Here is an 11144-nt window from a genome sequence, read left to right on the forward strand (position 1 = left end):
GCTTTTTGATTGACTAGCTGATAAATCCACAGGAGTTTTACTTAATGGACACTAAATGAGGAGTCGTGAATAAACCTGTTATAAGCTATTAGATCACTGCTGTGTATTATGGTCTTATTTTTATCCAAAGACTTTTACTAAAATAGCACAGCTTTCATCTGAGCTCCCTTGTCAGACAGTGCTGTGAGGAACGTTTTGGCACTGCTTGCTCCCCCCTGCTGATTCCCCAGCCCAGTGGGCTCTGCAGGGATGTGGGGGAGCAGCAGCACTGCCGCTCTCCCTCCCACCCTCTGTGTGCCTCACACCTCTCTGCCCTGGAGGCTTCTCCTCAGAAACCCAGCTCACTGAAAAAACAATTTATCAGAGTTATTGTTTTTGTTGTCATTATTTATTTTTTTTTTCAGCAAAGAAATTAGCTGTGATTTTTTTTTTTTTTTTTTTATCTGACCATTCAGATTCAAAGGGTCTCTCCACAAGGAGTTACTACAAACAACAATTTTAAAGGGATTCTGCTTTCCGAGGATTTCTGATCTTTTCTGCAATCAGAGATTTCTGATCTTTCCCTTTCTCTTGGTGACACTGAGATAAAAACGGCGCTTTAGTTGACAGGATTATGTTGCAGTGAAATGGAGCTTTGCGTGGGAGTAAAGTGAGCTCCATTGTATGGAACTCCCATTACTAATCATATAATTGGGAAGTAAAAACTTTCAGATTGGCCTTGGCTTTCATAAGGACAGGGATCTCTTTTCAAGCATGTTAGCATTAGAGCAGGAGGGATTGAATGAATTGTGATCAGGACATATGGAAGGGTAGCACAGAACCCTGACCTGGACAGGCAGAGGGAAGGGAGGGAAGGGGAGGATTGGGTACATGCTGCAGGCTGTAGTAAAACTCTATAGTCATGTGTGTATTTAAGTACCTTTATGTATTGCTGAAGACTAGGAAGACTTAGAATTTATGTAAATGAATACCTGAAAGAATATGTTTTTCTACAAGTAGCCCATCTCAAGCACTTTACAAAGATAACGAAAAAGAGTAAAAAAATCAGAAAAATGAAAGAAAATATTTTGATACACAAGGAGACAATGGATTATGATTACTACTGATGTACCTGTCTTATAGACATTCATTGGCTTGAAATAAGATTTTAAATGATTGTGAGAGTTCAAATATTCTGCTTAACCTGGCTGTAGTGTTTCTTTGAGAATGACACATGGCAAGCAGATATATTACTATATTCTGCTTCAGCAACAGAAACACTTCTCTCTCCATTCTGGTTCAGCAACTTTATGACACTGTGGAAATGAAGAGATCAGTATTTATATATGCCTTAACAAAAAGAAGCAAAAAAACCCTGAAAACCCCCCAAATGCCTCCCTCCTCTACTTCAGGCCAAGGAATTCCCTTCTGAAATGGTGTTCAGATGCTTACTAAAATTTTGTAAGCCTGTGATGAGGAGATAGGGAAAGCTCCTCACTACTAAAGAATAAAGCTCCTCACACTAAAGAATAATAGAATCAGACTGTTTTTGTATGCATGCCAGGCCAGACCAAAAATGGGGTTTGGACTTCAATTAATTTGTTATAGATACCCCTAAGCCAAAAATATCATCCACCATAGTGACAATGAACTAATACAATAACCAATACTACACTCATTGTGTATCTGAAAGGAATAGAAATACATTCAGAAATACCTGCTCAGCATAACTATTATCTTATTAACTGGTAATGGAGTTTGGTGCTGCTTGAAACTGAAGCAAAAGGGAAAAGGAGAAAAACAAAAACAAACAAACAAACAAACAAAAAAGGGGCAAAGTTTCTGGTTAAGATTTGTTTCCATAAAAATTACCGGGCTGAAGACGTGATTCTAGCACAATATCTTTACTCACTGCTGCAGGGCTCTAAATAAAAACTCCTGGGCAGTGAGGTAAAAGATAGCACAGTGAAGGTGGAAAGGGCTCTACTGGGTATTAAAGGGGCTCAAACCTAATACTGGCAGCATGACTAGAGATAAACTAATGGACACTCTGAGGTGTGGAATCACTCTGCTGGGCCCTCTAAAGCCTTACATTATTCCATGTCAGATCCTACTTGCTGCTCTGAGATGTACAGGAGGTGGGTATAATCCAAATATCTTTGTTCTCGTGTTCTGTGCTCATATGAGAGATGGTATGATGGCAGTGGTGCAGTAAGAGAATCAGAGAATATACTACAATAAGAGACACCGTGGGTATGTCAGCATCTCTCTCCTGGATGCCAGACTGGTCTTCCTCTCATGGAGGCATAACAGGACATTGCTAAAGCCTACAATATTTGAAGGTGTATTATTTTGTACCTGTCAGTCCAAAAAAAGAAATTGAATAAATAATAGAGAAATAACAAAGGGACTCCCAGAGAGACTTAATTGAACATCAAACTTATATATTCAGAGTTTTCACACATAGATTAGACAATTGCAAATTATCTCCCTAGCATGTCCCATACTGTGAATGGAAGGCTTTCAATGCAAACATGATAAATAGCATCTCTGTAAACAGTACTTTTTGGCACCTTCATAAGCCATCTTATCAGAATCAAAAGCCTGGATAATCCCGAGGACTAAGGCCTATACTCTTAAAGGTATTTTAAGGATCTGTGTGTGTAGTGCTGTCTCATGTTTGTCACTGATTCTTACAGTCTCTGAGAAAACTATACCTCTGACATTTTCTTATCTCTCTGACCACACTCCCTCTGCTGAGCAGGTCTTTAGCCATCACTTGCCTCTTCGGGTAGAGTCAGAAATTTTCCCATCCAACATAACCCACACACAGCAAATAAGATTTAAAGCAAACATCTGATTTTAGTCCAAATCTTAAGTCCAATCAGTTCTGGTCCTTTTTGACAAAAGCTTCCTTATATATAGCATTATCTACCAAGGAAAAAAGTGTTTATGAGGAAAGATATCGTCAGAACAATGTAACCAAGAACTGATTATCTAACTTTTCCCCTATACCTTTGCTAATTCTGACAGGGTTCCACTCCCTACTGCTTTCAGTCCCACCTTTTTTCCTGAAGGATACACTATCCTCAAAGAGAGCTACACCTGCTCACTCTTAGCTTTCCTGTCTCTGAAAGTGGAGTATAACAGCTTCTTTATTAGCACCAAAGAAGAAGGGAAAGAATGAAGTAATGAAGAATGAAGTAATCTTTCCTCTGTCATGCAGTTTGTCATATGTTGCATCAGACAATTGTTTTCAGTGACCAGGAAAGGGCTTATCTCAACAAATAGCCCATTTTTACTCCACCTAAATATTTTTTTGGCATCTTCTGTGCTCTTTTCTCTCTCATGCCTTTTTTTTTTTTTTACATTTCAAAAAAAAAATGAGACTCACAACCCTCTGAAGCAGGATTCCTACAGATTCCTTTGACTCTCCTTCCCTCCTCTATATGTTAGAGAAATTTCTATTAATTAACTGTATGGGGTTTTTTTCTGATCACTTTTCCCACAGCCTGATTTAAATTAGTTTAATGTTTTCAGAGAGAACAGCTCTTAGTTCCCTCCATAGACTGAAACTTGCAGCTTTCCCTTGTTGATCACAGAAAAAATTATCCACAGATGAAAATACAGAAGTTTCATGCCCTCTGCATTACAGAGAAGTTTGTTATTCTGTTGTCTCTAATAGATAAATATTTTCTTCATTCTCCAGTGCTCTCATTCCAGCAGCAGTTATAGACAGTACTTTTCCTTGGAAGAAAAAAAAAAAAGAGGGTTCAGTTTGGGAGGATTAGATATGATGTTGACATCCACTCATCTGGAGTTGGAGCAGTACTGAATGGAAAACAGAACAGACATAAAAAGAGAGATGACAAAACAAAAATTATCACTTTCAAATGAAATGATCAAGCCAATTCAGGAGGACACATGAAGGCAGACAGGTAATAGCATTCATCACATTTTCTATTTATAAATAGAAATATAAAGTTACTTATAAATAGAAATACACTAGAGAATATAAAAGAATCATCACTAAAGGTGTCTATGAGCAATTGTGTGTAGGTATTATACACCCTTAAGAAATCCAAGCTTGAGCATTTGTTTGTGGAGATTTTGAAAGGCACTTCTAGGAAAAAAGCGTGCCTGGTCTACCTTAGAAGACTTCAATATCCAGAGCTAGGCTTAGGATAATAAGCTGATTGCCTGTTCCTTCCAGGGAAACCTTACAAACACTGTTTGTGTCTACGTTGAAAAATATCTGGATGAAGGAAACTGAAGCACAGTGATGTGTACACTGTGTCAGTTGGTGATATCTGCCAGAGAGCAAAAAAGCATCAAAACAGGGTAAACATTGAGGATATATAACGGAGCATGGCAGTATTCCCAAGGGATCACTGACCACATCCACAGGCTGCCCAAATCTCGTGATAAAAAAGGCAAAGCAAAGCAGATGTTTGCCTGTGCTGTCTGTTTCTCACCACCTTGAACTGAGGATATCCTTGCAGGAAACAGCTCTTTCAGTGTATGCAGACACACAAGGATATTTTTGTGGGTTTGGAAAGCAGTGAGTTTTGTGACACTTGTTTTTTATAGATAAGCTACAGAGAAGGCCTGGACAGTCCTCATCATTCTAAAGAGTTGTGTTCTAAATCCCCCACAAAGTTCTGTAGTGTGCACATTCAGCTTGCACCTGTTAAGCCCGTGGTGGCTGCAGGATCCAAGCACAAAGCAATCATTAAATCTTGAAGCCATTCATGGGTATTTATTATGGTCCAGATATCACTTCCACTTCACATAAAACTTTTCTAATAGCATTTAAATTTTGAGATCTTCAAAACCCCATACAAGAAATAGTTCATAAAGATATGAAAAGCTATGTTTCAGGTCTCTTGAGCAGTAGCTATAATTAAAACTATTGAATAGTGATTATAGACTTGAACTATGAAAATACTGAGAGAGAATCAGCCAAAATAAAAGTCTTTATTAAACTGGGACTTGATAGAGAAGAGCTCAGAGACTTCAGTAAGGCACAGCCCGTAATAAAAGTCTGAAAGTCACGGACAGAGATTATAACAGGAGAATTAATTTCTAACATTCAGTTATCACTGATTCTTTAGTTATCCAGATTACCTTTGATTTTATTCACAGTATAAATTTAGCAATCCTCACAGAGTTTTGCAACAGCAGCTTGCAAAAAGTGAGCCAAAGTTTTGACCAGGTGACTGTCCATTTAGTAACAAGATCTGAGCCCTAGAAATTGGACTAGAAGTGGCAGATGAGAAGCTTTTCATTTTCTGATTACATTGGTAGGAACTACTGTAAAGACGGGCTGTGCTTTGGCTTTTCATTTTTTTGGGCCAGGGGCAGAAAATGCTGAGACATGCAAAAATGTAATGAAATGCCAGCGGTTTCTTTGCTAGCCAACTGCATTCATAAGCCTACAAGATTGCCACATATGCAGGCCACATATGGACAAATGATCAGCTAGCTTGCTTCTTAGTTACTGCTCTGAATTAATTGGTGACATGAAGGAGAATTACTTGAATGGAGGACTTTCTGTGCCAAAAATCTTTTACGTGGGGACATAGCTAAATATGGAACTAGTGCAAGATAAGGAAAATAAAATGAAATAAACAAATATTAAAAATTATTTTAAAAAAAGCCTAAATGCTTTCAAGCCAAAGATCTGGTTTGTGCTGACCCTGCTTCAGACTTCTGAAGGAATGAATGAATTCTGACGAGCCAAACAAGTTTTATTCTTCATATCTGAAAAGTGAATGTGATAAACAATGATACTAATACCTCTGCAACAATTGCACTGTTATGTAAGCAGAACATGATCAGCAAAAGCAGAAGCTGCTCTGCCATGGTTCATCTTGCAGACCCTTCTGAACCTGGAACCTTTTCCTGCTCAATAGGAACAGATCCTCCCACATATTCAAATACTTAGCCACCAAATTCCGAGGGTGATATGGAAAATTTGAAAATGATGAAAAAGAATGAAGCTGGTGAAACAGGCTGTGAGGGTCAGCTCTTGTAGCGGTCTCTTCACTGTGCTCCATGTGTGGCAGAGAGAGTGGGTCCCAGGGGATCAGATTCTTCCCCAGCTGCATCCATGATTTGTTGGGTAACTCTGGGTAAATCCCATTCCATATTCTCTGCCTCAATTACCCAACACTTAAAAAAACCAAAAACAACAACAACAACAAAAAGAAAAAAAAAGAAGAAAATAAAAGAAAAAAAGAAATAAAAATAGGATTCATGCTTCTGGTTTTATTTGCAAAGGTACTAGGAGCTTGAACTCTTTAGCAGAAGTGAGAATTATTTTCCATATAAAGAAACAACCAAGAACAAGTTCAAGCTAGCTGAGAAGGCAGCATCTTGTTCTGCTGACCTAGAGAGTCAGTACAGGTGCCAAGTTTTCTTTTTAAGACAACAGAAAAGTTAATATGGGCATGGTGACACAAAAGCCCAAAGACAGAGGCTGACTTTCTTCTCTACATGCTCAGTTCAGCATGCTACTCATAGGATTAGAGAACTTTAACTCATAGCTTTCAGTCAAGTCAAAAGCTGCTGTGATGTGATCTAAAAAAAGTGTGAGAAAAAGCAGACTAGGGATTCACATGGACAATTTTATCTCTCTGAAAAACATCAAGAACATTTCAGTGCAGCTACCTCTGAAGGAGGGTAATGGCATGGATTTCAGCACAGCACCTCAGGTTTTAGAGCTCAAACTTGAAAACACAAACTGTGGGGTAAACTGAGCTTTGTCTTCCTAACATGCAGATGGAACAATTGCAGCCTTGAGGCTCAGAGGAGACTTGGTGAAGGGCTCAGATTTAAAACCTGGAGTTTCCATGCAGTCTTTGCAGATTACCAGTTTGGGACCTCCAGAAAAAGCTGTCCCAGAGACAAGCAAAGTTTTGCTGACCACAGATGCCCCTGTTTTCAGAGCAGAGCAATAGGCAGAGCAGTCAGCCTGGGAAGCAGGTTACTGGAGCCTTGCCATCAACACTTCCTCCAAACAAAGTCAAACTGACTGCAGCACAACAGCAAATCTTCACAAATATGACTGTAAAAGACATAATATTTTTCCTATTTCCTGCACAACATAAAAATGCAGTCTTTCCAGGTTGGGATCAAGCAGAATTACAGCCTAACACAAGTCAAGGTGATAAATAAGACAAACTGAACATGATATGGTGACATGATAACAATAGTCATGGAAATCAATGATAATAATATCTCATTCAGGAGGGCAGTTGTCAGGGAGTTTTAAAATGCCATACTTCCACTAATCCGTCACCTTTGATTTTGACCACAATGAAATAATATGCAGACCATGACAGGAATAATCTTGAACTTCACCTAACACCCGGTTATCAGCTCTATACTGAAAAACAGGTATGACATTTGCTTGTAAGTATAAGCATGTTAAGACAAATACCTTTTGAGATAAATTAATAAGCTAACAACTAGAGTTGTTAGCAAAATAAAATTATTAACTGGATAAAGCCTGAAAGCAGTATTTCTTCACTTAGTTCTCTATCTGGACCAAATGTAATCCCCACATCTCCTTTCTGGGCTCCTAAAATAATTCAAAAAGAAAAAATAAATCATCAATATGGCTTATAGTTGACATACTGCTACAGCCCAACAGATTGATCCTTAAGATCAAATGTTATGGGCTAACAAGGCAGGCTCAACAGTTTCTCAATTCATGGTAAAGTGGACATGATGACCAATGTAAACCATACATACTGCTCAATGAGGAGTGATAGAAATTCACAGTTAGTGCATAGAATTACAGCTTTATTTGAGTAAATTACTTGACATTATCATATGTATGTGTATATTTCTACTGCATCCTTGCCCCCAAGCCTAGGAAACAAATACAAACTGTGCAGATAAAAGACAAGACAAAAAGGCCAAAGAAGGAGGAAGAAATTGCATTTCTAAAATTTAGTTGTATCAGTTCATTTACTACTTTCAGAGCTCAGTTCTCGGCCTTGCTTACGCTGTTTGTTCACAAGAGCTGATGAGTCATTGAAAAGAAGCCTAATTGCCTGTCATAACAAACTACAAGGAAAAAAGGCTCAAAAGTTTAATCAAATTATCTCAATATTCAGTCAAAAGATTGTATGCCAATTTGAGGGACTTCAGTAAGAATCTAAGGCCACTTAAAAGAGAAGAAATATTGAAGGACAAATCCGTTTAAATGCCAATATCTGCGTGTTGCCCTGCACGCGTCGCTTGCCGATACTCGCGATTCCACAACCTTCCCCCATCACCGAGGGCAGGCTGGCAGGCCTGTAGGTGCCCTCATCTCCTTACATCTCCTCTTTGCCAAACATCAGTCAACAGGGACCTCCCTGGTTAACCAGAACTGCTGGTAAATGGTGGAATGCAGCTCACTGAGCCCCTCCACAGCACCTTTGGAACCCTCCTATGGAGCCCATCCAGGCCCATGGACTTGTGTGTGTCTTAGTGGAGCAGCAATTCACAGCAATTTCCCCTTGGATTATGGCCTTTATTTTCCTTCTCATCCCCGTCTTCCAGCTCAGGGGCTGGGTACTCCAAAAATAATTGGTCTTTATTTAAGACTGAGGCAAAAAAGGCATTAAATACCTCAGCCTTTTCCTCATCCATTGTCACTGTGTTTTCCCCCCACATTCAGTAAATGATGAAAATTCTCTGTAGAGCTCCTTTTGTTGCCAGTATATTTACAGAAACATTTTTATTGTCTTTTACAGCAGCAGACAGATTAAGTTCTAGTTGGACTTTGGCCCTTCTAATTTTCTGCCTTCAAAACCCAGCATTATTGTACTCTTCCTGAGATGCCTGCCCCTTCTTCCAGGTGGGGATCATATTCTTCTCCCAAGTAAAAAGTGATAGGACAAGAGGAAATGGCCTCAAGCTGTGCCAGAAGAGGTCTAGATTGTAAATTAGGGGAAAAAAAAAAAAAAAAAAAAAATCCCAAGAGGGTTTTCAGGCACTGGCACAGGGTGCCCAGGGAAGTGGTTGGGTCACTGGTCCTGGAGTTATTTAAAAGACCTTTAATGTGTTGCTTTGGGACACGGTTTAATGGTGGACTTGCCAGTTCTGGGTCAATGTTTGGACTTGATGATGTTAAAGTTCTTTTCCAGACTAAGTGGTTCTACAATTCAGTTATTCTTAAATCACTAGGAGCTGCTTGTTACACTCAGTGTCATTTCAAACTTCAGATTCTTTGACTTGATACCAGCAGGAGTAAAATTTCTATGTATTTGGAAGATACTGATGTTTAAATAGATGTCAGAAGCTTTTCAGGTATAAATAGAAATTGAGTTACAGATTATGATGGTTTAGGGATTCTAGTGGTGTATAATATTAAAAGCTGCATCAGAGAAACAATGTACCATAAAATAATGATCCTGAAAATCCTACAGACAGCAACTTTTAAGTTTTCTTTAACTAGATTCTTTTACTGATGATATTAACAATGGAGTAGAAAAATACAATGAACAAAAAGTGAACTATTTGACATTTTCCGTTTCATCTGCCCATGTATTTTTTCCCCATGGCCTTCCAGAATTTTGTATTTCTTTGCATTCCTCTTAATTTAAACTGTCCCAGAGTGTCTAAGGCAATTCCTATATAATCTCAGCCTGATAAAATATCATATACAAATGCAGCAGATAAATCATTGTCACCACCACCTACAAAATGGAAGTCCTATAATCCACCAAAAGTTAAGTTATCTGCTGGTATCCACTCAGTCTTAAAAAAAAAAAAAAAAGTGGAAATAAATTATCTTGATGAGTTGCTTTGGAGGGTAATGCCTTTGGGCCTTTCTCTGTCAGGGGCCTAGGAATTATTTTTTATATCACAATTCCTTCCTTTCTGGTAATGGAAGTCAGAAAAAATTGCACATTAGGGCAGGAAAGGGAGCACAGGGATTATACAGTATGGACTGTCACAAGGACAAGGAATTCATCTGGAAAAACTCTTATAAAGAATGCTGCGCCATGGCTGGAAACATGCTTTGAAACTTTAACATGGATCTACCTCTACTTTGGAAAGAAATATGTCAAAAATGCAAAAATTACCACAGCTGCATTCTTCCCACCATGCCCCTTTACCCATAAAGTTCACTTCAGAAAATTCTGAATATTGCAATAATTTATGCTATATATCACACATTTTTAACATCGGTGGCAGGTGAATTCTGAACATAATTGACAGATGAGAAGTAAGGAACTGCTTTTGCATCTACAAACTAGTTTAACACACTTCTCTGGAAGTCAGAAGACTCAGCCTGATTTGTGTTTTCACCATTTGCTATTTAGAGCTTCAACCTCAATTTATCATTACATCCCAATTAAATATCTTTTCCGTTCTTAGACCTGGTTAAATATAAATATAATCCTACCAAAGGAATACATAAATTAACTTTTCCTCAAATTACTCTAAAAGCTTAAGATGCCATTAAGTATTTGAGCTTCTATTGAGCTTCTTGTTTGTCAAGGTGGCATGGAAACCAAGGCACTGGAAACCTGGTACTGAAATAGAAGTTATTGATCCAGTTCTTCGCCCCTGGTTGTGACTATTTTCAACAGGTCATCTTCAGACAAGTAATTTTTTTAATCATTCTGAATGCAAAATATCTGAAAAAACCACGTCTAAAGAGAAAAGTATCCATTATTACCCTTCATTACTAACTAGATATGGGCTGTATAATCTATCTGTGAAAAAGGATTATATAGGCAACAAACACTCCAGCTTTTAGTGTGAATAAGATTATTCCTCTCACAACAGTACCTTTGGATCTATTTTTGCTGCTTATCTGTTTTTGCCTTGGATTTGATGCATGCCTGGATCCTGAGACTTCAGAGAGAATGCTGCATGAGTGTCACAGCTGAATACAGCCTTTGTTTACTTTTACCACAGGCCATACCACTTCTCCAGAATGAGATCTGCTCCTTCACAGTGCTGACTGAGATTTCTGTCTTTTGAATTGTTTCCAAACACATGCTATTAATCTGACATGACTCAGATAAGCCTTCTAAGTAAACACTCTTCCCTTTTAAATGCAAGATTCTGCTTCCAGCACACAGCTATACATGAGTGGCACACAAAAAGTACACTGATTCCAGTTTTCTCTGTTGGCGGTCAGAAGCAGATATCCA

Source organism: Hirundo rustica, chromosome 1, assembly GCF_015227805.2.
Source record: "Hirundo rustica isolate bHirRus1 chromosome 1, bHirRus1.pri.v3, whole genome shotgun sequence".
NCBI classification, from domain to species: Eukaryota; Metazoa; Chordata; class Aves; order Passeriformes; family Hirundinidae; genus Hirundo; species Hirundo rustica.